The sequence below is a fragment of the Sphaeramia orbicularis genome, chromosome 10, assembly GCF_902148855.1.
Source record: "Sphaeramia orbicularis chromosome 10, fSphaOr1.1, whole genome shotgun sequence".
NCBI lineage: Eukaryota > Metazoa > Chordata > Actinopteri > Kurtiformes > Apogonidae > Sphaeramia > Sphaeramia orbicularis.
The window spans coordinates 28,524,848-28,551,677 of NC_043966.1; positions in this window are offsets into that span (position 1 = coordinate 28,524,848).

Here is a 26,830-nt window from a genome sequence, read left to right on the forward strand (position 1 = left end):
TAATCACAGCTGTCAATCACAAATTTCATCCTCCTACTTGCCTGAGCGCCTGTGATTTGTCAAAGTCTGTCACAGAGTACAGTGGAAAATTCTTATTTCCTCTTAGAGGAATTACAATTGAATTACAATATGTTGAGTGGTACTTAGGAATTTATACCTAATGACACCAAACAAGTACCAAGCACTGCAGCTGTAAGTGTCAAAGTGTAACTATGTAACATTTTTACTTTGATTAAACAGCTTCAAAGTAATTGTGATGGTTAAATGGATTGTTAGGGGGAGAATGGAAGCCCTCCACCTTCCCACTAGGGCACAGGTGTCAAACATGCAGCCTGGGGGCCAACTCCGGCCCACCAAAGGGTCCAGTCTGACCCCTGGGATCAATTTGTGAAATGCAAAAATTACACTGAAGATATAAATCATTTTAGTTCAGGAACCAAAAGCAGACCAATTTAATCCCCAGTGGGTCAGATCAGTAAAATTCTATCATAATAACCTGTAAATACTCACAATTCCAAATTTTACCCTTTGTAATGTAAACATTTTCATGTCATTGTACTGTATTTACACTAAAACAAACTAACTTTTCATAAAAACACAAATAACCTCAACAAATATGAACATTTTGAAATGTCTGAAGTGTAATTTTAACAATATTCTGCCTGTTATTAAATGTTTTGTGTGTTTGTAGATCCACTGTGATCTGTACGTTGTAATGTACATGTGTAAATGATAAACTGAGACATAATAGTGTTAAAATTGCATTGAGTTTTCTTAGGAAATTTCTGTTTGTTCATGTTATTCACATTGTTTTAAAGGATGGTTGGTAAATGTAAACATTTTCATTGCATAATTTTAGTTTTTTTTTTTGCTCTAAAACATTGAGGAAAGTTTGGAGTTGTCATTATTTATGTGTTATTATGTTATTTTTTTCACTGGTCTGGCCCACTGCAGATCAAATTTGGCTTAATGTGGCCCCTGAACTAAAATGAGTTTGAGACCCCTGCACTAGGGTCTCTAAGGCTGAATATGCCACTTGCAACTTCTCTGACACCGTCCCCACCACAGTTTACAGCACTATTACACAAATACCCTCCCCAGCCAAGTACTGCTGGCTAGCTGTAAACAAAAGCCAGCCATGTCTTCATTTCACAGATGTTTACCATGGCAGAGTTGGCAGAGAAAAGGAAGAGGTGACCGTTGTCAGTGGACGGAGGAAGAAGAAAAGAGTGAGTGAGCAAACCAGGAACAAGACAACAGTCTGTATAGGTTGAGCTTTTGCAGAATGGTGAGAGCTGAAAGAAAAGGAAGCATCAAAACAGATGTAGACTTGATGTTGTTGCTGCTGTACTTGTAAGTATTGCTGAGATAAATTATCTGTACTCTATGTATTTTTGTGGATTTGCGTGCTCTTGGTGATTGATATTGGTTGCAACAGTGTTTACTTGTTTATGAACTTATTTTACTGACGCCCAGATGCTTGCTAGCTAGTGGAGATGTTAGCATACTCACTAATAATCATAGGTGTATGATTGTTGAGTTTACTAGATAGCCCATTGTCTGCTTCAGGAGTGTGTTTTTTATTACCAGTTACAGAATTTTGTCAGTTGAATTTAATTTTTGTGAGTCTTTATATGACCCATATCTAATTGGGTTAATCTGAATAGCGACTGTCATAACAACTAGCCTTGATGTTTGATCTTACCTGGTGTTCTATGATACTTGTCTCTTGTACAGGTGAAGGTCCAGAACAGGGGTATTCAAATCCGGTCCTCGAGGGCCGGTATCCTGCATGTTTTAGATATTTCCCTCTTCCATCACACCTGGAAGACATTACATTGTTATCAGGCTTCTGCAGAGCTTGATGATGAGCTGATCATTTTTTCCCCTACTTTTAACCTCTTGATTTCTTTCACAATACCACTGATGTTTCCCAGAAATGCTGGTGTTCAGGACACCTGGTACACACAAACGTACTTCCTAGTTGAATTCTGAAGTTCGGCCCCTCATCTTGGTGAATTGCAACCACCCATTTCTTCTTCTCAACTAAATCTGAAGGAAAACCATGAAACCTTAAATATAGTTGCCTTTGTTTATTCAGTGTATATTGGGGCACACAACAGTGACACTTCGATATGGCTTCAGCCACTGTTGACAAGTAAACCGGAAGTAACGATACACAAAATGAGTCGTTTCAAACCGTTTCCGGGTCATGTGTGGAAAAACCCCTACTGAACCAGGTGTGCTGGAAGAGGGAAATATCGAAGACATGCAGGATACCGGCCCTTGAGGACCGGATTTGAATACCCCTGGTCTAGAATCTAGGTGTTTGTTGTTGTTGTTGTTATAAATGTTAGCCTGGATGATAGTATGCTAATCGCTAACAGGGCTGGGATGTGGTGACAGGTGGATGCTGCTGATGTTTGTTAGCCTGTTAGCTCTTAAGCTGTGTGGCTAACGTTAGCAGCACGGTGCTAGCGGCTGCAGATGGAGCCCGGACTGGTGGTCTCTGCACCTACAACCGGTGTGTGAATGTGACACATCCACCTGGATGGGTTAGGGGGTTCCTGTCCACACATCCCCCCTCTGCAGCTCTGCTTCCATGACCTCTTCTGTGAAGTAAAAACAAATGTCGAAAACATCAATGTCCGGCTAAAGTTTCCCACTCCACTCTGCTCCGGTGGTGTATTTGATAACAATTTTCTTGCCATCTTGCTGATGTACTCTGGAAGTGTAGGGGGAGCGCCATAGAGAAAAATGACCACAAAAACGGTGAAGAAGAACTAAAATGGTAAAATGTTACAAAGTTCTACTTGAAATCTTTTTCAATGTTTTTTTTTTTTTTTTTCTGAATTAATGACTTGTGTTATTATCGATCCATTCAAACATAGTTACAGTGGCTGACATTTCTATGACCTATAGCTTCGGTGGGCTCCATGATATGAGTCGAATTTATCAAAACCTGACATTTTCCAAATGTAATTTTGTAGATTTCCATATTGCTCACAGAACAGATCATGCCTATGCATACTGAGATCATAACTACATATTGTCTGTACATAATAGAACAATAATTAGACAAAGGTAAGATTAACGCTTGTTGAAAAGTTATTTATTCCATGTTTCTTTTTTATATTTAACACAATTTCATCACTTTGCCAAATCCTTTCAGTCTTATTTCACATTATTAATATTTATATTTTTGTATTTGTTGCCATATATTAAAGCTGCTTGAGCTTTTCCTCTCAGTTCAAATGAAAAACTTAATAGTTATAATGACATGTATAGATGGCTACAGTGAAAATGAGAAGATACTTTTCTTCTTCTGTGTTGAGCCGCAGAGTATGTTACAGTTTCATCTGACTGGATTACAGCTGTCATGTATATAACCCACCTACCTACTGAAAACACCTGTGATTGGACAGAGACTGTGTCATAGATTTTCAGAAAACAGAGTTGTCAACTGTTACACTCAAATTACAAAATGCTGAAATGTCATTGTATATTTTTTTCCCCAGTAACACCAACAACTATCAAGCAATGTAGCTTTAATAGGTTTAGACTTGAAAATGCTCACAGTTTCATGCTTCTGTACAATTCAATTCAACTTTATTCCAGACTCACAGTCCAATATAGACAGAGAAACATAATAAAAATGGAGGAAAAAAAACAAAATAGTACAGTTTAATGGGAAAAAATGAATGAAATCCATTGAAAAAATTGTACCAAAGCAGTGGCATACAAGATAAATAAAGTTAATATGCTTAGTGTTGAGATGTAATAGGCTAACAGTAGCAAATTTATTGTAATTAATAGAAACAATGATTTTCCAAATTTTCAAAGACAAAATGGATTAAAATACTCTGAATTCCACAATTTTTCTATAGGATGAGATATAGAAGGAATATATAAAGATGAATATGGCATCCACAAAACTTAATGTAAGTTATTTTGAATCATGAGGTGGTTCAGTTTACTAAATTTACTGATGAGGCTTTTTTGACGACTTAATGTCTACAAAAGGGTTGTAAATGGACTTTTGAGCTGTGATTACTTTGTCACGAAGATCATATTTGACACTTGGCATTTGGAACTATTAACTAAAGTCTGAATATAAATATAGTATTTGGAAAAGTGCAAATAATGGGTCTTTACACATATTTATTTCATACAAATATTGAGATTTATTTGGAAAGAATAAAAACTGATGTTTTATTGTGCACATTTATTGCTGGGTTCATAAATATTCCTTTAAACTACTTGTATTTGAGGAACAATTCCCAACAAACTAGTTTAATATCTTAAAATTATAAGTGTAATAATGACAGAAACAGTTACATGTATTTCCACATTTATTTGAACACATATGCAAATACAAATAATTTTGCTGCCCTCACAAATACAGATGCAAATACCTGGCTCTCTGTACATCCCTGCTACAGACTCTGGCATTATTAGACAGTATTTCTAAAGTCAGCAGTCGCACTGCCTTCTGCACATATTGTTCTGGAGTGTAGCCCCCTGTTCACCTCCTACATAAACCCTCCGCTATCCTGGGGATACACATGACTTACTGATTGAGTGTAGACAACCTGATAGCAGTTTAGGATCACAGTAGAGTTAACACACTGTCAAATGCCATGCAATGAGCACCTCAACAGGGGACAGATGAGAGTAACGTATGCTGGGCGTGTGTATGTCCATGCATAGTATATAAGAGGGCTGAGTGTGAAATAAGTGTGTATCTTGTGTGTATGAGAGACTAAAGTGTGTATATGTCTGTTTGTGTGTGTGAGGGCTACCCTGCTCAGGGCATTGACTGAATTGTTTCCACATGTGTCTTAACGTAGAGTTCTGGGCGGGTTTGGAGGACAAGGGAGGAGAGGGGGCTGCTATAGTTGGTGGGGGGGGGTCAGGTTTCATAGCACCATGCAGCACATCTGGGCCGCCGGAGCAGAATTAGAGTTCCCACGACTGAAAACACATCGCCTGCACACACTCTCCTACGTTTTGCACACACCTTGATAAACCATGATCTGTGCACTGTAAGCAGCAAGCATGCTCACCATCAACACCACAACTGACACACACACATAGGACACACTTGCTGCCACACGAATTGTACAGCCAGTTCCCCATTTTTGTTATGCAAAGTGCAACTGATTGTATCACGCTCTGCAGCTCCTTAACCTTGGTCTTTCTTATCCTTAACCCACACTCATGCACTCACATGCTCACATATTCAAACACCACTTCTTCCTTGGCACATCTGTCCCAATGCTGCGGGCACACGGGCGTTTCATTGGCACAACACATGGAAGGAAAATCTGAATGTGTTCTCACTAATCATTCCCCTATTCCACCCAGAAAAAGAGAGAGAGAGAGAGAGAGAGAGAGAGAGAGAGAGAGAGAGAGAAAAGAGAGAGAGATGTACAGGACTAAAGGATGAGGACAGACAAGTGCAGGCACTGGACAACCTGCAGGTGATGAAAGGTGAGGAGGCAGGAGACAATGTGAGTGCCAGAGCAAAAACGTAAGAAGAAAGACAGAGTGACAGAGTGGGATAAAAGCAGGTTAGAGGTGAATGAGTAGGGAGAGTGAGAGAGAGAGAGAGAGAGAGAGAGAAAGACAGGGCAAGATGGGATAAATGGGGGCATGCCAGTTCCATAAATGTTTAATTGCCAGCAGGTTTATTCATGTTAAGCGAGAGAGGAGAAGAAAGAGAGCGCTCAAACAGTACAAAATCTGTCTAGAGCTCCCAAATCTAATTTACACAACAGAGAGAGGAGAGAAGAGAGGGCAAAAAGAGGGAGGGAGAAAGAGAAAAGGAGAGGGAGAAAAATGCTAATTGGCTACAGTTGGGCATGTCTGGCTTGAGATGAAAGAGGAAGAGGACATAGAATGAGGGAGCAGAAGGGAGGGATGAGAGTGCAAATGGGAGGAGTACAGGAGGAAGAGCATGGCCTCCTCGTTGGGAACAAACATGGGTTAAAAAGTGTCATCTGATGTGTAAAACTATTGATGTGTCTCATAGTCCTAATTTGCTTGCCTTTGACTATTTTCCCAAAATACAACTTCATGAATGAAAGAAAGGCTACGTGCTGGTAGTGCTTTTTAAATTCACATTAATAATAGCAGGGATGGAGAAATGTATGTTTAGACTTGTAGATAATAAAATGGTTGTAGCTGAATGGCACAATATCTGTATCTGTATCTGGAAATATACATCAAAACATCATTAGTGGTCATTTCCACTCCCTGTCACTCTCCCAAATTCTCTGTTATCATTCCACCTGTAGTCTTTTAATACTACTTCAAAGTAATATGTTGCATTTAATATCAGTACAGTATCTAAAAAATGACCAGACTTATTTTATGTTATCATTCATTAATTCATTTAATCCTCTGTCAGTGGAACCATATCATTCCTCGCAGCTATTTCAAATGAAATAGGTATACATACATAACTAAAAGTAATTCACCTTTAACCCTTAAAGACCCATATTTCGTCACAACTTTTTGACGATTTTTTTCTCCATATTTAACTCTCCTACAAAGTTTATCACCATGTGTTATATTATTAACCTCTGCATTTTTAGATCTCAGAAAAATCAGGTATTTTCCTATATTAAACCCATAAAGACCCAGTGTTACTTTTATGTCAGTTCCCAAATGATTTTTCTCTCTATTTAACCTTTCTTAAGTGAGTATCACCATTTATTATAATATTATCTACTGTATTTTGCATTTTTTTCTGTCAAACTCTGGTATTTTCCATTATTTAATTCACTGATCATGGAAATGTCCATAAAAGCCCAGATTAAACTTGAAGTGTATTATATCAAAAACTGAGAAAACTGAAGGAAAAGTGACTTTTTCAACAAAGATATCAATAACTGAGCATAAAACCAAGTGTGTCCATCCACTGTCATTGATCCAACTCTATAAGTTTTACTGGTGAATCAATGTTGCAGAAAATGACGGTGTTTCCACATTCACTACGGAGCCTCTGACCGTCCAAATGGGTCATATCTGATGATCATGAAAAGATGACAAACTGTATTTTACACCAATTCTTTACATGTATTAATAGGATTAATGGATCAACAATTATTAAACATTTTAAATCAGTAGAAAATTTTGGTCGCTGGTGGCTGTTTGGGTCTTTATGGGTTAATTTACTGACCATGTAGATGTTCATAAAAACTGAATAAGTTTGAAAGTTACACAAAATGCAAATGTAACCTTTTCAGCAAAATTTATCATTAATCGCACATAAAACAAGCATCTATAAGCACTTAAACTATGGGTCTTACTGATGAATCAATGTTGCAGAAGTTGACAGTGCTTCCATGTTCACTAGCCTCTGAATCTCCAAAAAAGACAAATCTGATACCACTGATAAACTGAGAAACTATATTTGTCCTGGATTATTGAAATGTATTGATAAGATTGGGTGGTCAAAAGTTATTAAACATTTTAGATCAGTAGATGGTTTTGATCCCCTATCTGTTTGGGTCTTTAAGGGGTAATACAGTCACAGAAAAAATTATTAGACCATCAAAAGTCATCAAAAACAATGGTTATGCAATCAAGTACTAACACCTGTGTGTATCATGTGACTAAAACAGACAGAAAAGAAAACATGGAATGCCTAAAAGCACTGTTTTTGACAGTACAATGCCATAGCTATTGATGTAAGAACTGAAGTGATTTTGGTTATTATCAAGAAAAAATGGAAAATGGTTAGATATCAGCTCTGAAATTAAACTCTTATGAGCTATGTTTGTTGTTATCATTATATTTGTTCAAATAAATGTACCTGTAGTCATACCAGGCATTAAAATGAACAAGAAATTGAAGAAAACAAAGGGGTGGTCTTATATTTTTTTCCGCAACTGTATGTTATCTCATCTGTCATCTCATATGTCTGTCATTGAGAGAAGTGGTGAACACAGGAACTGGCATGATCACCCATTACTTTACAACAATGTATTTTGTTATTGTTTTGAATGAGAGAGCCCTAGTCTAGTATTACATAAAGTAAGATCAAAGGGAGACGATTCAGTTGTCAAATGTGTGATGCAACTCTACGTTTATGTCTGTTGGGCAGTAGCTGTTGCTTGGACGAGCCTTTTAATGAGTGAGAAGTCAGGATGAGTTTCATGTTTATTTTTTCTATTTCAGGCTTATTTACAGTGCAGCAGTTTTTCTCCATGTGTAAATGCATAGACTCTGAATGGAATCCACAAATGAGTCAGATTGGACTTTCCCAGCTGTGCAGAGTTTTGGCTTTGTGTGTTGTACTAGTGCAGGGATACTGGAACCGTGTTGGCTTGAGAGTCCTTCCTGAATTGAAACAACTCATAACCTCAACTGCTACACAAAAGGCTTAAAATTCTATTGGTCTCTAAGCGCAAAGTGTAAGTCGTACTCCCTCCATTTACGGCCGGACCCCCCACCCTACCACATTTTGCCTCTCACTGCTGTAAATCTCTACCATTTTGTCTCTCCTCATCTCCTGTTCCATCACATTTTACACCTCCTCCTCCATGCCTCCCTTGTGTTTTCACTTAAGCTTATTCCCGTATTACCCCAAATCCCCTCTCAAGCCTCATGTGGAGAGCAGAGCGCAAATGTCACAATGAAAACATGATACCAACTTAATAGGTCAGGATTGTCCAGAGAAAGGTTAGAGTGTGTTTTGCACTCAGACAGCCTCTGGTCCAGGCTGGATGAGGACATGTGTGTTGTGGCTGGACCAAAGGTAGGTACATTCTTGAAAAGTCTCTCTGCTTGTCTTTCCTCTTCTTCTTCTTCTGTAACTCAGACCTATGTCTCGAGGCTGATACAGCATCTGTGCTTTGTTAAACATATTACTGTTACGCAAGAATCTGGGGCAAAGAACAACAACACTTGCTAAATATTTTGTTTATTGAAGTTAAAAATGCATTCAATTGCGGTCATGAATCCTGCTTGAGAACCCTTCACTCTGATTAATCATGAAAACAAAGCAGCATTTAAAAGGAAAATAAACCCAAGGCAGGCCACTTGTGGAGAAATTGCCTTTTGTGTGTACCTGACTAGGTTTGGATTTGGGCCAGAACCAGACCAGGAAAGCGGGTCAAGGGTGCTGTTCTGTGGGAGATATGTTTGGAGTCTGCTCTGTGTGTGTTTTTGTGTTTAGCGCGGTTTAGTCAGTCTCCGATTTACAAACATTTAAGGCCCCGCTGCTGTACTGTTTCATTTTTCATTTAGTCACAGCCCAAGGCTATGTCCCAGATTGGAGACTGCTTCACAGTGCACCGCTGCACTCTGTGCCGCACCGAGCTGCTCCCCTCCTCATCGTCTGGTCTGGTCTGAGGAGATGAGGACCTGCCAGTGACCCCATAGCCTGCAACACACACCCAAACACACACACATTCTTGTATATTTCTATATGCACACTCACACACATGTAAACCCAAGAAATATGCCGACATATTTCTGCTCGTGCACACAAATACACACCAGCCAGCCATGAAAACACAGACAGATAGGCAGACAGAACACACACACGCAGACAACATGCGGAACAAGCAGTCTAATTCCTCTAATACGAAAAAATCTGCAGAGACAGACAGGTATGACACAAAGCTACTACAAACACAAAGATAGACATTACACACACTACAGTGCAAAGTTAAGTATTTATTAAGGTTTACCTCATACACACACACTGAAACAGCTGATAACCAGTCTCATGCGTACTATACAACCCACACATTACACTCAAACATGTGCAAACACATACAGATGCATGACCAGCACGTTTGAACCCACTCAGACCAAAAGAAAAATAAATACACAGAAAAGGTTGAAACGCACACATACAGTAAGTAGATATAAGTGCATGCACACAAACACACACCTGTGGTTTCAAGCCAGAACACAGAGAACTCTTTAGTCTTCAAGCTGTCTGTCCCACTTAAACTGAGCACTGCTGGTGAAGAGGACCTGACAGACAGAGAAAACACACACATACACACACTGTGATGAGTACACTGCTGGAGCAGAAGACCTGACTAAGCTGAATTTCCCCCCTGCTCCCCTTTCCTATTTTCCATCTGCCTCAGCGTAGGAGAACCTGTGTGGGGAAAAATAATGCCCACCATACACACGCCACGCTTCACTTTCTCTACTCTCCTTTTAACACACACGTGCACATACACACCGCTAATCCACTTAGTCAATCTCTAGAGTTTCTTCTGCTTTATATTCTCTGATTTCTTCCCATGCAACTTTTCAGTGTTCGGTTTTCATTTGTTTTCACAATTTTCTCAACTCGGGCCTTATCTCTTGTCACTGCCCTATCTTCTCCATCTCCCCTGCTCCCTTACTGCATCCCATTGTCGTTTTTGTGGTGCTGTGTGGTTGACCAACAGCCAGGGAGAGACAAGTGCAGAAGTGCCGGCCAAACTTGACTGCTTCTCCGCCCAAATTACATGGGACAGTCCCAATTACCCTGTGGCCAACCAAAGCATTTCCTGGGTTAGCAGTGGTGACGCGTGCCCCCCCCTTTGCTGTGGTTACAGGGGGTGTCATTAGACGCTTGTTTTACTGCAACCCCAAGAACGTGCCCGCTGGCCACATGCACGCCACGGGAAGCATAGCTGCAATGTTCCAATAACTGCAGTGGGCCTGATGGATGACAAATGGATCACGTTAGGGGCAACACTGACACTTAGAGTAAACTCCAGCTGGCCGAAAAGGAGATGCAAAGTGAGCACTGCGGGGAAAAGAAGACATTTTCGATCAGTTGTTGTGAGTTCTGAGTTGCAGATAAGTGTGACATGTAATGTTTTGTGGATTCACATTATTATAATTGACTTTGGAAAGTTTTATGGACAAGCATTTCCCAATATTATGAAAAGTGTAAAGCATATGTGTGGAGGGAATACAGTCTGCATTAAGAGAAATCAGATTTTAAATAACACTAAATGGAAACTGGTCAAAACATCCATCCATCCATTCATCCATCCATCCATCCATCTGGTTAGTCCTCAAGAGCCTTGGCATTACAAACATAAGTAGTTTAACCCATAAAGACCCAGTGCAAGTTTTGTGTTAGTTCCCAAATTAATTTTTCTCTCTATTTTACCTTTCTTAAGTGATTTATCACCATTTATCTTTATATTATCCTCCCTTTTTTGCATTATTTTCAGTGAAAATTGTTCTTATTTTATTTTACTGTATTTTACTGTATTTATTTTCTAATCATGTACTTTAATCATCATGTTGAGATTACATTTGATGGTTATCATACCAAAAAATGGAGAAAACTTGAGAAAAAGTTACTTTTTCTGTAAAATCTATCATTAATCTATTAAAATCTATCATTAATCTATCATTATCATTAATTGAACAAAAACCAAGTGCCTGCATCCACTGTCATTCATCAAACTCCATGGGTTTTACTGGTGAATCGATATTGTAGAATATGAAAGTGTTTCCACGGTAACTACGAAGCCTCTGAATGTCCAAATGGGTCATATCTTATAACCATGAAAACAATAAAAACTGCATTTTATTCCAATTATTTCCATGTATTAACAGGATTAGTGGATTAACAGGTATTAAATAGTTTAGATCAATAGATGCCTTTGGACACTGGTGTATATTTGGGTGTTTATGGGTTAATTTTGGGGAAATGTACAGTATCTGGCACACCAGAATTAGAAAATACACGTCTCTACAGCCCTCACCTCTCAGACCAAATCAAAAGGCTTACCTGATATTGTTTTATGATAGTGTAACTACTTTTCAAAGCTTCTGTGTTGACATTTGACAGATTTGCAACTTGTCATTTCAGCTGGCAGTCACAGATGAAACCTTCCTACCTTTCTTAAAATGTCTGTCATTAGAAAAAAAAACAGAGTAATAAAGTAAATTCTCCACTGCCCAAAACCAGACAGACGTAATGCACGTGTGTAGTGTAGAGTCAGGTACTATCAGACCACTTGAATTACAATGCTGAAAGGTAATTATGGATTTTTTTTTTGCTCAAAAACTATCAAGCACTGCACCTTTACACCCTTTTAAGTTCATTTTTATATATAGTAATAAATGAGCCACTAATAAAAAGTGTCGCACAGTTATATGAAAAAGGTCAATTTTATACAGCTATACAAAATTAACAAAATTGAAAATTATAACCAGGTGATTACGAGTGGGGGGAAAAAGCGGAGAAGAGAAAAAAAATAGATGGATCCCATAGAGGAAAGTAGGCAACAGGAGAAGGGAAAGAGTAAAGGACTGACGCACAGAGTGGGATGAGGGTTGGGGGTGGGGATCGAGGGGGTGCCTGGCAAGACGCAGAGTGACGTAATGGATGAGAGGAGAGAGGGATTAGCTGAATGACAGAGATGAAGGGATGCTCTCTGGTGTCACCCATCCTCACTCTCACTCTGTCCATCATTCATCTGGAGCATCAGAGGTTGTGGCAGCTGTGCATGCCAGCTGTGCACAAGTTTACGTGTGTGTAATCAATTTGTTTGCATACATTTCAAAGTCTGTTTATGCACACGTGTGTATTGCATTTATCAATATCCCTTCTGTCAGTCTGTCAGTATTAATGTGTACCATGTGTCTGTATACAATGTGTGTGTTTTATGTATGTATTAGGTGTCAGTGTGTATTGTGGGTCTACATGCAGTGTGTCTAGTTCTAGTTGCCCATCTGGTGCTGCTATGCTGTGCTGCTCAGCCAGCTCTCTAATAGCTCCAATAAGCCTGTGGTTTGCTGCCTCATACACACATGTATGCATACACACACACACATATATATACACAGATATGTACACATTGGTGCATGAATACACACACATACATACACACTTAACACAAACCTTTACACACATGCTACTCTTGCTGTTATTCTTCTTCCAAGAGAAAGAGGCCGAAAAATGACCATTTATTTACTTTGAGCTGTGGGGCTGCGGCAACACAGCCTGCCAGTTGCAGAAAAACGAAGGAGTCAAAGAGCAAAACAGAGGAGGGAGTAGGAAGGCAAAGGGTACCTGAACAAGAGAAAAGGACAGAGGGAAGATAGAGAAACCGATGAGTAACAAAGGGCTGTAGGTTGAGAGAGAGGGAGAAAGTTTGTTGGTGGATGTGGAGTAGCGAGCTGTGGTTTGGTCTGGTGCAGCATTTGGTTGTGTTACAGTCTGGCTGTGGCTTGTGTGGGTTGGGCTGAAATGAGTGGGAAACAAACCCGGGCAAGAAAGTAGCAGCATTCACTCCGAGCACTTGAAAAACACACATTACAAGTGTTTAATAATCATATCTTTCCACATTTTTTGTCCATGTTGAGGCTGTATGACAGTCTGATGAGGGAATTAATTTTCACCTCAACCATTCCAGATATTTTGAACTGTATTTATGTTTGTCCAGATCTGCTGGAGGGATCTGTCTGCCCTGCCCAACCTGCTCCTGGCCCGTTCAGTAGCAGAGTGTCTTTCCAGCTTGAAGGGCCACACTGGGTCCGGCTCCAACAAACTCAGAGCTTATTTACATTTGGGGAAAAATGTGCCTTTTCAAATATGCCTTACAAGTAATTTCTAGCCAAAGAAATATTTCTACACATGTAAACAGGACAAATTGTCAACTTAACTTTGACGTGATTCCCCTGGATGTGGTGGATTACGCTCAGATTCAAAGCCAGGTTGTTCCAGTTTATCCAACAAAACAGGTCTCTCTTCAACAAGATGTTTATTCGAATCCCCTTGGGAAAAGCCAGGTGTTGCCAGTGTACACAGGCTTAATGTGGTTTGGGGAGTTTACCTCAGAGTGCAGACTACAGGTGCTTGTAGGAGTGTGCAGCAGTGTTTAGAAGATAAGATGCTGAGATGGGAGGAGAGCTTGTGTCCCACGACCCCTGAGCAATATGGTCCGAGTCAGTATAGAGATACAAAGGGTCAGGATGAATGACTGACTGACTGACTGACTGACTGACAAATCACATACACATACACAGACTGCCTGTCTACTCTAAAGGCCAAGGTTGCCACAGTTACCTGCTATGTCTTTCTGTTCCTTCTTCTGCTCTTTTTCATCCTTCTTTCTCCCTCCCTCGTCTTCTGTTAATCTGTTCCAGAGCATTGTGATCACATGGAAAAAAACATAGCAAGTGCACATATTTCCCCCTTAGCCAGGAATGAAAAAAACACACACAGGGGTGGGGTGTAGGGGAGGGAGGGGGGGTGTATGATGGGGAGAAAAAAAATAAAAGCGAAATAAACTGTTTATTCAAAGGCAGCGCTGAGCCCTTTTGTTGTGGTGGGGACCTGTCTTTTATTAGCAGCCTGAAAAGCCTTCAAAGGCTGGAAAGACAGAGGACATGCCAACAGACGAGTGTATACAAGGCAGAGGAGAGAGGAGGGGAGAGGAGGGAGGGAGAGGGGAGTCGGGAGAGAAAGGGGGAACGGTGAAGGGGACAGGGCAGAAAGGTTTGGAGTGAGACAAACGATTAGGGTCTGAGGACATGAATGGGTAGAAAGGTCTTAGGGGTGGTGGAGGAGGTGATGGAGGGTTGAGGACTTGAGACTGTGCCACTGGCAGTGAGGACACTGAGAGAAGGCCAGCAGAGAAGGAAAAGGGGGGTGCTGGGACAAATCCAGATGGACCATAATATGGGGAAACTGTTCAGGCCTGTTCTCATATGTTTGCAGCTTTTTACACTGGCAGGACTTTCTCAAATCCTTGTAACTGATTTTGTCAGTGTGTGTGCATGTGTGTCTGTTGGGGAGGTTAAGAGGAGAATGATGTTTTATATCAGATCTTGAAAAAAGTTCTGGCACGGGCTGTTTGGTGTGTCTGTGGGTGTCTTCACCCAAATATGGACACAGTTATGAGTGTTTGTTTGCCACACTATGGTGAGGTAGGTGTCTGAGTGTAAAATCACATGTGGGAGAGATAGATGTATTTGGGGATAGCTTGGAGAGGCAAAGGAGACATTCCCTCATTGCGTAACTTCATCTCTCTTATCTATGCTCTCAAAGCAAACTGTCAATGCCATGTTCCCACCTTTATCTCTCTCCGTTTCTCTCTTTCCTTCTCTTTGTCCCTCTCCCTTATCTCCCTTTTCTCTGTGTTTTTGGATCGAGCCTTCAGGAGAACAGTCTTTTTTTGTGCTCCTCCCTTCTCATCCTGCTTTCCATCTCATCTATTGACTATTCAATCTATTTGTCTGTTCTTTAAAAGTGCTGTGAAAACTGATGTGCCCACTATAACCTTGAAACACTTGTGTCTTTGTGTGTGTGCTTAAATTACACATGCTGATAGGATGAACTGTATGTGAGCTTTTATGCATAATGTACGCAATCTATTTTAGTGTTTATGTATTGTGTGCATGCATGTGCACATCTGTGCACAGCGGCCACTCTTGAAGCTGAATCAAAGTGCTCTGCTTTCAATAAGAGTCACAATCAGCAAAGTGGCAGCAAGCAATGACATCACTGCAGCTGGGTCCCCAGCTGGAGCACAGAAAGGACTTTGGCAAGTGTGCGTGTGTGAGTGAGTGTGGACATATGTGTGTAACAGAGTCATAGACCAGTGTATGCATAGTTTATTTGTAATATGCATATTTCATGCAATTCGTAAACGCTGTGGCTGAACAAAATGCAAGCAGGTCCATGCCAGTGTCGAACCTTTCCCCAGTAATGTTTATGAGACTGCGTGTGTGCGTGTGTGTGTATATGGTGGCTGAGAACATAAGTGAGATTTCCAACCTCAGTCGTCCCCATCAGTCTCTCTGCACATTCTGTGCCTTGTTTCTATTGGAGCAGACAGTGCTGCGGTGAGAAAAACAACAGGAATTTCATCTGCCATTGATTAAGCCCATTAACGGTGGTGTCTGATGTCTTTTACACTCATTCCACACACACCGACATGCAGCTGCACTCACAAACACAAAAAGTTTCACACACACCCACGCTCCACTACCCCCCACCCCACTGCACCGCTACCAAGACTACCATACAGTAACGGACACACCATGGAATATCATCAAGATCCACACTATTACTCTGTGTGTGTATGTGTGTGTGTGTGTGTGTATTTGTGTGTGTTTGTGTTGGGTGTGAATGGATTTTCACACGCTAAGTCATGCAAGCCGGAAAATACTGATCATAAACTTCCAACCAGTATGAGCAACCGACAACCCCACAGAGAGCAACACACAGAGAGACGCACACGTACGCATGCACACACACACACACACACACACACACACACTCACACACACACACACACACACACACACACACATAAACACACACTACTAGATGCATAACTATTGACAGTTTCTGCATGCATTCATTTACATATGCACATTATGTACACACATTGTAAACGACTCACATATGAACAAACCCCTTCATTCAAAAACACACACACTACACACACCGCAGCCACTGAAAACACACTGCTACTGAGCATACCGCGCAACCAGACACTCTAAACTCACTAAACAAATGTCTGATGTTGTCGCTCTGGTATTTACCACTCCACCACTGTCCTTTTATAAGCCAACCTCACTACTTTCAGTGTGCTACCATTGTGATTTTAGCTGTGCTGAAAGTAAAATTCATATATTCTGACAGTTAATGGATGAAAAAAGAGCTCAAGTGCTACCATTCTACTATGTCAACACAGTTTACATCTTCACCCAAAATAATAACAAAGCGGAAAAACATTTTGTAATGGATATATGTGAACACATCTGTGGTGATTAGGTCAATATCACTCCACTCTGAATGTTATTTATAGAAAAGTCATACAATTTTATTCTTCATTGTAAAAACATGTTTCTTCTTTGTTTAGTCATGATATTCAGAAGTCTTAATGAAAGATTTGCTTCACATTGTTTTCCAGACCCATCCAAAGTGTTTTTTTGTTGCAAAGTGATGTTGCTTTGTCATCATGCAATGTCCGTTTGTCACATAATATATGTTAAAGAGACTGAACTGAAGTTGAATGAAGGATCTACTATAGTCTGTGTGTTACCTACAGTTGGCACTCAGCACACTGAATGTTTGGGGAAACACAAGGAATACAAGCATGGAGGTTGAACAATGTACCGCTGTACTGGTACCACTTTGCTTTGCTGTCAGAGAGCCGTTTCCAACTAGGAGCTGAAGTCCTGAAGTGCTCTTCAAAGCCACAAGACTACCTTGACAAAAAAAGACAACTCAACTCACAGAACATGTGAGTTTCTGATTGATAGCTGCCTTTCTCAGGTAGTTTAGAACGCCAAAGTTGCACCACAAGACAAAGTAACAGACTGAGGAGGTGACAGACCAACAATTTTTGTATTCTGCAAGGTAAGACTGATATAAGATGAGATGAGATGAGATAAGATAAGCCTTTAATCAAGGTGCAATTTGTCCAAAAAACAGAGGGGGGGTGTTTTTTGTTTGTTTTTTTGGTCGGAGTTGGGGGGGGAGTTATATATGTGGGGGTGCAGTCCATAACTAACGTAACTAACGCTGGCATGAAACGAAAGTAAACTTTACATACTTTCAACATCCACCTCTCGGGTTCTATGTTTCTATTATACAGCGGATCTTATGCAAAATTTTCACAACTTCTAATTTGTATCCACTGGACCCCCTCCACTGCTCTATGAGCCCCCCCACAAATGCTGGGCCCCATGAATTTGTCACGTTTACCCCCCCTTTACGGCGCCCCCATGCATGGGGACATTCACAAATTCTAATACTGCCAACAGTTCGGTTCAGGTGACCGTTAGTGCCAGTAATGTAGGATATACTGTAGGTGAAAGAAAACTGTCACAACCTGCCTGATATTTCACTTGGTTGGATGTCCCCCCGAGGATGAAATTCGTTGAGCAGAAGTAGGGATGTAAAAACCAGAGGGGGGATGACCCCATCCCCCCCAACATATCGCACCCTGCCTTTAATGATTCCCTATCAAGAAAATTTGGTTTCCAGAGAGGGCAATCTTACAACAAGATAATGCAGTCAAAATGTATTTTGTTAGCTACTGTCCACACCTGCACATTTCTCGTTTACTGTATTAATACTCAGGGTAGCAGTCGTTCAGTGGTGAGCACTGTATCCTCACAGCAAGTAGGTCTTAGGTACGATTGTGTTTATAAGTTCGCCCCATGTCTGCATGGGCTCTGTCTTCTCTCTTCCTCCCACCATTCAAAGGTATGCACCTATAGGTTAATTGGTCTGAAGGTGTGAATGTGAGAATTAATGGTTCATTAATTCATTCATTCAATTGCATATATGAAAAAATAAGATAAGGTCCGCACAACCTGTGAGCTCTAAAGAAGATATTTATTCTGTGGTGAATAAATATCTTCTTGGCAGCTCACAGGTTGTGTGGACCTTATCTTTTCTTTTTTATTCACTGTTTTTTTTTTTATCCTGCACACCTTTTAACAACTGGATGTGCGTGTCATCACCTCTTTTCATATTCATTTGCATATGTCAGCCCTGCAATGAACTGGTAACACATCCAGGATATCCCCTGCACACCCCAATGACCCTCTCAAGGACAAAATGCTTCAGAAAATGTCTGTCTGCTTCTTTGAACTGGGGATGTGCTCACCACAGTCTACTGCAGGTAGAATGGGTAAATATAACTGATTCGTGATTGGTCAAATCATTAACAATATGTAATGATATTATTATTATTATGGGTTTGGTGGAGGGCACATGCTGATGATGAGCTTGTGACTAATCGACTCATCAACTTATATTGGTTTGACTATTGAACTTTGAAAAGTAATTAAAATGCCCATCTCTCATAAGTGACTCATTTGACCTTGCTTCATATATTCCAAATTAACCATTTAAAGGGGATAGCACTCATCCCTGTTGTGTTATCTTGTTCTGAAAGAATTTAGATTAAATTAATTAATGTGTTTGAATGGAGGTATTTATATCTTATGACGTTTCCCCTCACTTCAGTCAGTGGAGTTCTCACCAGAAATAATTCTCTCATAATAAAAATAATTTTTCTGCAACCAAGCTGAATACAGGCTTTTGAGCTGAAGAGAATAATTTACCCAAATGGCCGTCTACCAGCTGTCACTACTTGATAAATTCTTTTTTTTCCAGAAGGGAAAGGGATTAATGACTTCCCTGATGTAAAAATAGTGTTCAAAACTTGTGAATTTATTGTGACTACAAATTAGGCGTTCAACAGTCCAACCATGAGTTTCGTAACAGTCTAAACCAAAAAAAAATATTATCTATATCATAAAATATACTACATTGGAAAAGACCTTATATGATTTAAGTAAGTGTATTTCTGGAGCACATTTATGCACAGCATGAGGTGACCAAAGTGCTGCACAAAGGAACATTCAACAGGGCAGTAAAACATAGAATAGAAAAGAATAGAATAGAATAGAATAGAATAGAATAGAATAGAATAGAATAGAATAGAATAGAATAGAATAGAATAGAGGTGGAAACACAGCATATGGCAGGGTAACATAACAGGAGAGGAGATCGAAGCCAACAGAGAGACCTGGGGGAACAGAGCAGTGATGAGGGACGGCTACCAGAGACACCCAGCAACTCACATGGGTGTGCACAGCAACCCACACACACACACCAGTGCACACAAGCCATATAAAACCCACATGATGACACAGAGTGATACACAGGCCAGAAGGAGCAATCATTACCAATGCATACACAGGCCACGCTGACAAGTACCTGCACATGTAAGTAATCACACCTGTAGTGCACATGCGTACACATCTCTGTGCGCACTGAACACTTAAACCCCCTCTTGTTATCATAAATCCTTTCTTATCTGCTTGTTTCCTCTCATCTTTTTCTCTGTACTTTGCTCCCCATCTCTGTCCTTCCTCTTCTATCAAATTCCAGAGATCCGTCACATTCCATATTTCCATCACAGGAGACAGCTCCACAGTCCTGCCGCTCTCCAGAAGTCCACAGCTCAGTCCAACACACTAGTCTGCCTCCAGAATTCTGTCATGTGCTATAATTTAGCCCTTTACCAGAATGCTTTACTTTCCCTCTGACTGTCATTTCCCATATTTCACTGTCATTCAGTTCATCTGTCGGGGGTCTGGGAAAAGGTCTGTGGGTGACTGAATGGAGGCCTCATCCCAGTCCTGCCTGAGTCTTTCCTAGTTGTTTCTTCTGCTCCTCCAATAAACATTCATAGATTGCACCTAAGTTTGAATGACAAAAGGCCAAAGGGAAAGGTAGGTTGGTTTACAGGGAGTGAGGAGTTGATGAGAACAGGAGAAAGTGACAGAAACCAACAGAGAGAGTGTGAGCGAGGGGGAAAGAGCGTGAGAGAAAGAGAAAGAATGAGAGGAAAAAGGAGAATAAAACAACAGGCAAAGTGGGAGAGAAAAGGAGAGGGAGAAAGCCTCCGGAGTGCTTTTTCGCTCCAGCGGGACAAAAGGTTACAGCATGACGGGGGTAGGTGTCAGGTGATGTGTGACAAGTCCAAATTAAAGATGACATAATGGTGGGGGCCCGGATGGGGTCCAAACTGGGGGCTGAATGAGACTTAGGGTGGGGGCAGACTGTGGCAACCGAGTCGAGTTAGGCCATGCTGGGCTGGGCTGGGCAGCAGGGGGCTACCCTGCAGGCTCCTCCATATGGAACGTGTTAGCCTAGCGATTGCTAATGAAATGCAGGCTGACGTCAGGCAGACACCCACCCATTGTTTTGCTGCTTAATTTGTTATAATATTTGTCTTACAAATGAGGATTTTGTCAAGACAGAGGAAGAACGAGAGGCTACAGTCCGTCATGAACAGAGGGAAAGTGAAGGGTATTACACTAAGAGTCCAACATTGAGATGGAAGTTGGGCTTTGAGCATTTGCAGGAGAGGTCCAGAAAAGCTATGGGACTTAGCATAAGCGCTAACACAAGAACAACCAGGTCCTCCACGTTCCAAGTGGGAGGTATAGTGACCGGAGGACTAGCATGGGTGGGTCTGCTGGAAAGGGAGGGGCCGTGTAAGCGGCCTGAAGTATGTGTTAATTGCATATGGAAGTTTTTAGCATAAACAAACATTTGCTCATTACTCACAACAATTTGATTCAAGAAATACACCATTTCTGGCTTCTCCTACAGTCACATTAGTTGCTCCTACTGGAAAGATTAATGGAGGGGTTTTTAAAGATCCTTGTTTACACTCTTTCCCAACACAGTTGCCAAAGAAATGTTGCCATTGTACATTTATTCAAAACCACAGATACGCATAATCCCATTGCAATTTATCACTGAAGGATGTGATACTGTTTGGCCTTCCCTCAATAATTAGGAAATGGATTGTGAAGAACTTTTCCAGCAGAGAGTTCATATCTTGACTCCTGCAGGTATTTTGGTTTAGCCCATAAAAGAACCTTGTTTAGGGTTTGTAAAAGATTGTGGTTTGGTGTAAATATTAATAAATATTTTTTTTCTGTATTAAACTAAGCCCTGCTATCTTTCCATAACTTTAAGTGCTTCCAGTGCCTAAACCTAACCATAAAAAGTTTAATAAGTGTAACAATGCTAGGAAAACAAACCAAGTATGTTGTCTGTGAATAACTGACATTTATGTTCAAGCCAATAGAGCTATGAGGGCTTATACCACTAAAACTGTGATATGTGTTTAGAAGGTTAAAACAATTCATATCTATGATTTTCAGAAACAGACAATGGCAACATTTTAGTCTAACAACAAATTTGCCCTTTCTGCAAGTGTTTTTTTGTGATTCTCTCTCTTCCCCACACCCATTCACCCTGTTTCCAACATGCAGAAAACTCTTCCTAAAATAGGCCCATTCAACAAGTTTAAGAATGCTTTTGTTATTCCAAAAAGAGTTGTGCTGTAATTGACCACCACCTGGGCATCTGGCAGAAGTCACAGCAAGCAGGAGGGATGCAGAAAGAGAGGAAGGAGCTGTGGATGGAAGGAATGAAAGAAACGACAAAACAGAGATGAACAAATGGACACTGAAGAAAGACAAGAAAGGAGGAAAGACTAATGGAGGGGGTTGAATGATGGAAAGTGTGTGTGCCATTCCCCTTCTTTCTGTTTTTCTCTCGCTCTTCCACTCTGACATGTCAATTCAGAGGTGCTTTATTGGCATGAGTAATGATGGGAGGTGTTGCCAGGGTAATTACATAGCACATTAAAGGGTTTCATAAACATTACAGTTCCTCCTCTGCCCGGTGGCAAGGCTAAAGGTGCAGGAAGAGTGAAAAAACAGAATGAGAAAAATGGACAGAGTGAGAGGGAGCAGACGCAGCACAAAGGAGAAAAGAGAGGAGGACACTACAGGAGAGGAGGGGGCAGGAAGGAGAAGGGAGGAGTGTGGAAGAGATGAACAGAAAAGATGACAGGAGTGAAGGTTACCATGCTCATGGATTCCATCGATGAGCGCCTGAACATGAAACAGAAAGAAGAAGAAGAAAAAAAAAACCAGCATGCCAGATCAGCGTCCAACACAAACCACAGCTGCAATTCACATCACTATGCATGGAGAGCACAGGATAACACACAAATATGCAGCCACGAAACAACACCTACACATCTTTACACTTGTTGACACAGTCTTTGCATACTCGTAAGCATTCACACCAGAGCCACAAACCTCACACACTCAGCTGCATATAGTCTGTCACTGAGGGTCATGACACACTCACTCAACCAAACACACACAACCACAAGGACCATAATTAAACAAACATCTACCCAGTCGCTGAGCGTTGCATATTTATATACAACCTCATTGGTCAGAAGCAATTAACAAGTACATACTCAGAGAGCACACAAACCAGTTTCTGCCAATCAGAGTCAGACAGCATGCAGTGCCACTCCTGCAATAAATTCCCATGGGACAGTGTGTTTGTGTTTACCCTAAAGGTTTGCTGTATCTCATCTCCAGCTGTGAGCATCTTTACAGCCCATTTTGCCTGTAAATGTTCAGTGCATCTGAGCAAAATTGAAATGTCTCACCTTTTCATAAGCTTGGAGCAAATTAACGAGGTTGTTTTATTTTATTCAGTCTTTCATTCATTCATTATCTAAACCCGCTTTTATCCTCACTAGGGTCACCGGGGTCGCTGAGGCCTACCCCAGCTATGGGCAAAGGTGGGACCCTGGACATGTCACCAGTTCATCGCAGGGCTGACATAAACAGACAACCAATCACTCTCACATTCACACCTATGAGCAATTTAGATTAACAGATTAACCTATCAGTGCATGTCTTTGGATGATGGGAGGAAGCTGGAGTACCTGGAGAGAACCCATGCAGACAAGGGGAGAACATGCAAACTCCACAAAGAAAGGTCCCACCCCCATCGACTGGTGTTTGTTTTATTTTATTTTTTCATATATTTTTTACTGAAGGTTGCAGTATAGGCTCCATTATGCATGGCTATAACAAGCAAAATAGAACTAGTAGAGATCATGGAGCGGTAGATTGTGATATTCTGTTGCTGTTTTCTGCTTGATTTTTTTTTTTTTTTTTTTGGATAAGACTGAGGAAAACATTAGTCCTCTCATCACTGAACACATACCTGTTGCAACAACCAGTCATGTTTTCAGACTGGACATAACTTCTTGTTCTTCTAGATGGAGACATTGCTGATCAGCCTTGTAAGTTAAATGTAGGGTAGAAGATGTTTTCCTGGATCATTTTATACGATATTACTTAAAATCCCCTTCACACTCCAATTACAACCAATTAATTAAATGCTCTAACACAAAAATTAAAAAAAAAAAAAAAAAAAGTAGTCACCTGTGGAATGGACAGGACTGAAAAAAAACACCATCCGATCATTTTAACCGGCCCATCGAAATGATCAAATGGTGATATGTCTTTCAAACTCAACTGTCATATGTCCCTCCCCCCTCTGCGCAAACCCCTCTTTGTGCATGAATCGTGCATTCTCATAGGCTTGGAGCACTTGTACAGGAAACAAAGTCAGAGTCAGAGCTTGGCTATATTAGTTATATTAGGATGGAAAGTTCACCGCCAAACTGTTTTGTCACTAACATAAATCATGGGGAAATGTAACGTTACCCAGCTAGGTATGAATTGGGGCTGTTCTGCCGACAAACATAATAGTGAAATGCACAGATTACAGCGTTCAAAGCAAACTGTAGTGGGCTGCTAGCTAGACATCAATCTTACTGCAATCAGCTGTTCTTACTAGCCTGAGATTACTCAGAACACGTATTAAAATAACAAGTGAAAAGTCCAAGTTCTAATCTAATATAGTGATGAACAGGCACGCCTGCAGACCTGAACTCAGAGGTACGCACAGATCCACATATCGGGGGGTGGGGATAAGTATTGCATGTTCTGATACTCTGGAGGCATGGGGGAAGTCTGAAAAAAGGGGTTTAGACATTTGAATTGGGTATTTTCAAAATGTAGCTTGCTTGAACCATTTTTCCTGGATCTCCTACCCTACCTTTAAATGTGGTTATGTTAGAAGTTATTCCGTAAAACACATTCCTCATTGAAAACATTAACAAGGCAAAGGCCACCTAAAGAGAGAAACATGTTTGTGAAGTTAAGGTAGCTTTTTCAAATCTTCATTACATTTGCACCAATCTTTTCTAATGCACTAACATGGTTATTGTCAAATGAAAGAGATGGCCATCGCTGGGAATCAATTTCCCTGATCCTGATCCCTGTTTTATTTTATCGGGGATGTTCGAAATTAAATAGTTGGCCTGTGTAAGAGAGTCTGTCATGAGTTTCTGATGATGTTGATATATGATCCAGGTGCATAAAGATGGTGCCTTCCAAGTTTGCCTGCCTTAATGTCTTTATGTGTTTTACATACCACTCCACCAAAGCAAAGTATCCAAGCTTCGTCTTTCCAGATGACACAGAGATGAGGCACTGTAGCTGCTGGACTGCACATAAGTTTGAAGGTAAATTTACATTTCATCCCACAGGCATAGATAGTAATATAAGCAATAACAAACAGATATTAAAAATGAGAAATTACTGTGAATTGTGTGTGTGCTGATAGTTCTCTGGCAGAGTTAAAGGGAGTGTTGGAAGGACTAGTCTTGAAATGTAACAGAATACAGATTAATACCTGATCAAAATGAGTACATAAATTACTACTTTGATTACTCAGTCAAATTTGTGTAACCTGCAACTGGTTACTTTATGGTTACTCTCCTATCAAATCTTTTAAACTAGGCAATTGATTTGACAAGAGGTGATGAAAATTCAACTGACAGAACCAATCAAAAACAACACTTAAAGTTGGAGTGTATGCTGCCAAATGAATGAGCTCCTCTTACCATTCAGCCCTTGATGGAGTTGCACTCAAATTTGTTCCAACTTTGCATTGCAGACATGTGTTGTCTGACAATCAGCCATAAGGAAAGGTGTTCCTGCCTGGCAAAAAGATGCAAAACAACAGAATGAATGAATGTTACATCTTACTGTACTATGAGCGTCTTACCGGTGAACATAATTAACCCATAAAGACCCAGTGCTACTTTTGTGTCAGTTCCCAAATGAATTTTTCCCTCTCTATTAACCTTTCCAAAGTGATTTATCACCATTTTTTCTTATATTACTCTCTATATTTTGCATTTTTTCAATGTAAATGATGTATTTTCCTACAGTTTACTGGTCATGTAGACGTTCATAAAAGATCAGATTAGAGTAGAGGGTTATTATGTTACAAACAGTGAAAACTGAAGAAAAAGTGTCTTTTCTGGTAAAACTTATCATTAACTGAGCATAAAACCAAGTGTCTCCATCCACTGTCATTGATCCAACTCCATGGGTTTTACTGGTGAATCAATGTTGTAGAAGATGATGGTGTTTCTACGTTCACTACGGAGCCTCTGAACATCCAAATGGGTCATATCCGATGACCATTAAAAGATGACAAACTGCATTTTACACCAGTTATTTATATGTATTGATAGGATTAGTGGATCCTTTCATGTCATCGCTTCCTTGTCTGCAACACATTAAAAAAGAGTGCTGGGAACATGAAGCATTTACCTGTTTTTCACAACAGTTATAACACATTGAGGGATTGAAAACACCAACTGATAATGCATTTTGGGTGGAAGTTTGCCCTAATCTTCCTGCAAGCATGTTGTAAGGAGTGCACCTGCACCCTCTTCTTCCTTGAACAGGCCTTTGTAGTGTATGCAAAAAGTAGATTTGTATTATCATGTTAAAATATGCATTGGCAGTCCAGGAAAAGTTGTGAACTTGACAGCAGCGTGTGTTACTCAAAAATCTCAGTGTGCTTTTCAGCATTAGTGGTGCATCATCAAGTGACCTTTGCTAAGGACACTGGCCATGACAGACGCTTGTTTTTGGACAAGTTGATTGGAATAGTGGATGGTCATCTCCATCTTTGGTCAGGATCAGATAGCACCTATTTTGTCCATACCTGGAATATTGATTCATCTGACTAAAATGCAAGTCAAAATTTTGATCAGCAGATGAATTTTAAATATAACTTTTCCTTAGTAACCATAACAACAAAGGTATACAGTTGCCGAAAAAATTATTAGACCATCAAAAGTCATCAAAACAATGGTTATGCAATCAAGTACTAACTCCTGTGTGTATCATGTGACTAAAACAGACAGAAAAGAAAACATGGAATGCCTAAAAGCACTGTTTTTGTCAGTACAGTGCCATAGATTGATGTAAGAAATTAAGTGATTTGGGTTGTTACAAGAAAACATGGAAAATGACTAGATATCAGCTCAGAAATTAAACTCTTATGAGCTATTTTTAGCTTACCAGCCGACAGGCTGTAAGCTATTGT